The sequence below is a fragment of the Microtus oregoni genome, unplaced genomic scaffold (genome assembly GCF_018167655.1).
Source record: "Microtus oregoni isolate MIOR12 unplaced genomic scaffold, Mior012 000003F_ref0000135, whole genome shotgun sequence".
NCBI lineage: Eukaryota > Metazoa > Chordata > Mammalia > Rodentia > Cricetidae > Microtus > Microtus oregoni.
The window spans coordinates 62,695,716-62,700,538 of record NW_024543062.1 but is presented as its reverse complement, the minus strand read 5'-3'; positions in this window follow the sequence as shown (position 1 = coordinate 62,700,538).

The following is a 4,823-nucleotide window of genomic DNA, read 5'->3' as shown; positions in this document are numbered from 1 at the left end:
AACGAACTGAACACAGACTTCTCAAAGGAAGAAGTAAAATGGCCAATAAATAGTCTTTAGATGTTCAACATGCTTCACCATCGGGGAAATTAAACCTTGAGATTCCACCTTACCCCAGTGAAATGCAATGACCCCAATTCGAACTAGTTCACTTAGGCATTAAAAACAAAACAAAAGAGTTTGACAGAAGTACTCTGTGTGGGTGGATAAAGTTGATCAGAAACCACAGGTTATTAAATGAAAATCCTAGTGCCTACAAGTTGTTGGTCCAGGAATCCCCTGAGGTCCCTAAAACAACATAGGCAATCACCCTAGCTTTTGGTTGCCAATCAGAACTAGGTGGTAAGACCCAATTGCTGAAGACACTACCAGCACTGCTTGCAGTACAGAAAGAACTCAAGCTGGAACTGGCCTGGAAGCCTCCTCCCTCTTGGCTAGCCCTCACACTGCCAGAAAGGGCTATGCGTCTGCTGAGGGACAGTTGCCATCAATAGTCTCAGTTACCTGCAGACTCTGTGCAACAATGCCAACTGGCAATCAAAATGATCCCATCAGTGCCTTAGTGGCAAGTCTGTTACGTGAGTTAACAATCACATTCTGATTGGATCTGATGCCGGCTCCACAGAAGAAATTCACATATGCTATAATAGGCCCAGTCCAAAGTTATAGGTAGGGTGGAAACTACTACTGTTGTTTTGCTAAATGGACATGATGTACTCATGAAATTGCCAAAGTCAAAGTTCTTTTTTTTTTCAAGACAGGGTTTCTCTGTAGCTTTGGTGCCTGTCCTGGAACTCACTCCTGCAGAACAGACCTCAAACTCACAGAGATCCACCTGCCTCTGCTTCCTGGGTGCTGGGATTAAAGGCATGTGCCACCACCGTTGGCTCCAAAGTCAAAGTCCTAAGGCTAAATGATAAATACCCAAGCATATTGGGACATCTCTGTCACCCCTCCGAGACTCAGAGTATCCCAAAAGAAGGGGAGGAAAGAATATAAGGGTTGAAGAAATGGGGGGAAGTGATGTGGGACCCTGACTTCCCGGGAATGACACGGCTGTGGTATTCTTGAACTCACAGCATCTCTGATAACCTGATCTGCATGAGATTGGGCCCAACAACATCCTTTTATGGAAGGGGGATGAGCTCAGGGGACCCCGCTCCTCCTCTAATTTATGGATTAGTTCATGGTTGATGAGATGGGAGGAGAAGCATATCTTCATTATCATAGCGACTTATAAGATCCCCCTGTAAACAAATTCTCACCATGTGCCTGTAAATAACCCTAAGGAAACACACTGAATCACCACAAAAATAAATAAATAAATAAATGACATTAAAGTAGAAGAGAGGCTAGTTGAGAAGTAGAAGATCAGCAGGAAGGGGTGAGTAAACTCCATCATGCACACATACAAAACTAACTAAGATAGATAATAAAGGCTTAAAAAAACCCAGAACATTCAAAGGCCACCTGCCTACTTCAGGATCACCACTACCCCTAAATTTGTTACCTCATCCCCACCCCTGCCCAGGAGGGCTTGCTTCTTGCTAGAACCAGAAGGTGCCTGTACCAGACCCGTACAGTTCTCAATACAGGGCAGAACTCAGGCAGGGTACACTAGCACCAACCCTCGTCCAGCCTCGTCCCACTGCTCAGCAGCCCTGGCCTGGTCACTGCACTTTTCTGGCTCCAGCTTCCTGGTGCCTTTATCCCTCTCCACTCCCTTGTCCCTGTCCTCTGCCAAATTGTTTCAAAAAAAAAGAAGAAGAAGAACTCAGGGTTCTTTGAGGTAGTGGAGAGGCTACATAAATGCAGGCATTATTAGCATCATTACCATTAAATATTAATAATGACATTAGCATTGTCTATTATAAGCCTTAAAAAAAAAAAGCTTCGGGAGCCCAGGGTTGAAATGGTAAAGAGAATAATTAGGCCCCTCTGGGCCATAGACCCCTCCAGGCCCTTAAGTGAAATTAGAAAGGCAAATGCAAGGATAGAATATGGATATTTTCTGTCTGGACCCTTACTCAGGTCAACCTAACTTCTCCTGACACTACCTAACTCCTGCTCCCTGCACAGTCCGGCTCCTCCCACCCCCATGCCCTGTGCCAGAAAAGCATCCCTGACTTTCCCCTCGTCTGTCCAGTCTGATCAAGGAGTCACTTCTCTCTGTCCCACAGAAGCCTTTATCTACCTCTGCCCACCCCATCCTCACCCTCTGACAGGTACCCGGGCACTGTCCACTGTTTACCCCGTCAGCTTGTTTTACTGGGTTTCTGCCACGTACTGGGCACTGTGCTAAGATGACCTCTTCCTCCAGATACTGCATGGCCAATATAGCAATAGAATAGCAATGGGAACTCGGAGAGCCCCGGGCAGTTCTTGGAATCCTTTAGAAATTTACTGGTTAGCCCACATGGCCACACGACTGTCCTAAACAGAAGCAAAATCATTTCCACTTTACAGAATGGGTTATGGGAATGGAAACTGGAAATGCACGCCCATTGAGGGAGTGCTTGCCTAGCCTGCACAACTGGGTTCCATCTCCAGGACCAAATAAAACCAGACGTGGTGGTTCATAGCTGTAATTCCGGCACTGGGAAGGTAGAGGCAGGAGAATCACAATTGCAAGGTCATCCTGAGTCACTTAACCAGTTCAAGGCTAGTCTGGACTGCTTAGAGACCCTAGCTTTTGTTTTTAATTTGTTTATTTGCTTTTTCAGGAGAAGAGATTCTTAGAGCAATCAAGTCTTATTCGGTGGCTTGCCTAATGTCATCAAGGTCGGAGTCACTGAGCTAGGACAGGCTGTTCTCTCAATGACGGAGCTGCAGCAGAGAGGGAGAAACAAAAAGTGTTCCTTGTTGTGGACACAGGCCCTTGTGAACTGAGGGAGTCCTCGGACTCCAGTGTATTGATCTGGTGGGGCTAAGGCAGAGAAGAGCAGATGGTCTTGGAAGGATTGAATGGTCCTCGGAGTGCCTCCTGAGCCTTCCCAGGGGGCTCCAATGTTTACAGTCAAAACGGTGGCTACTTGGCTATCATCCGCTGGCCCTTTTCACCCCATTTGGGAGTCTGTGGAGACTCAGCTTCAGATGCTCTGGACATATCAGAATTTGATTTTCCATGAAAAAAAAAAGTTGCCCTGACAGCCAGCCGCAATGGGGATTCCAGGCAATGACACAATGACAGGCACCCCAGTCATTGTGACCCCCTCCTCTATTCTACATCCTCCATACCATCAAGAGCAGGCGACTGGCATGCTCAGCAGAATTAAGCCAGGAGCTCGAGGTCAGCCACTCTGCTGCTGTAGCTGCATATGGCCAGCATCTTAGGTGAAAGGAGGAGTAGGGACAAGGGGAGGGTAATGTGAGCACCTCCTAGATGTCGGGTAAAGCTCTTAGCAGAGCTCCTAGCCTCCTGGAGACACACAACACTTCTGTTCTTATCAAACTAATGGAGCCCACGACAAAGCTCTGCCTGGATCCTCGCATGCCTACCTCAGGCACTCCCCAGAATAAAAGCATTTCAGAGGCTGGCACTGAAGGTCCCTAGTGCCCACCTCCAACTCGTCTGGACGAGGCTCAGCTGAGCACTCTATCCAAGGGAGAAGGCAAACTTGGGGGGCTGTCTTTATAAACTGAGGTCCTAACTAGGTAAATGTTTTTGTTTCTACTATGCCTGTCAGGACCCACTTGCGGTGGGGCAGGCTGGCTGTAAGGGGATCTGAGGGAGTCTTTGAGAACAAATTTGCTGACACTAATGACCCTCCCCCAGAGACCTGGTCCCCACCACAAGGGCAGCAATTGTCCTAAAATAGAGTCACAAAGACAGCTGTCTCTGTCTAAAGCGATCCTGTAAGCACCTCCATACCATGGTTCAGCAGGCCACAGCCACAGACATGTCACCTGCTTGGCAAGGACCTGTTCTACTGTCTTCTGCTAGAGACACCTTTCAAGACCCTGGGTAGAGCAAGGCTGACTTGGGAGTGTTAGCAGTGTGACATACCTCGGGACCTTGGCGCCAGCACGCTTGCCCCAGACAGACAGGCAGTACCACAGTATCACTGGTGGGACGCACTGGAGGAAGAGGATGTGACTGTCTTGTCACAAATTTAAGATTACGTGAGAAACAGCTTGGTAGAGGTTAGGCATCTCTGCACCAGAACAAAGAGGTTGTGCTTTCTAGGTGTGCCCGCCCTCAGGAGGGGCACCGAAAGAGGAGGGGCATGAGTCTCTCTGACAAACATTTGGATCCCTTCTTCTCCCCACGCCCACAGTCACCGGCCAGTCAGCAAGATAAGGAGCCATGTTCGTGTTTGACAGGTATAGCATTTAAAACTCAGAGGCTGGCTAGCCTTGCCAGCTGTTGCAGCATCTGGGCCACTAGCCAGTTTTACCCTGGACAGCAGGCAGACCAGAGTGGGGTGAGACAACAGAGACAGCCTGTCAGGGCTGACTGGTGCTGCAGATGGCATGTCCCTCTGCCTGCAGGCTTCAGTCTTTCCCGGGGCATGTCCCCACATGACAGGAACAGGACAGGAGAGGCATGCTACTACCTAGGGTGAGCCCCTGGTATCTCAGAGCCAGCAGAGGCCTTGGTCATCTCTTTTAGGTTACCAGTGAGGCTCCAAGGCAGCAAAGCACTTACCCAAACACACCGTCCATCCATAACAAAACCCAGAGTGGACCCTGTACTCAGAGGTACTCAGACTCCAGTCCCATGAGCTTTTCATGAAGTCACCATTTGCTGGTTAAAAATGAGCTGGATCTAGGTGTAGTGGTGTGCAAAGGGGACCAAGTTCAATTACATAGTCAAATATAGT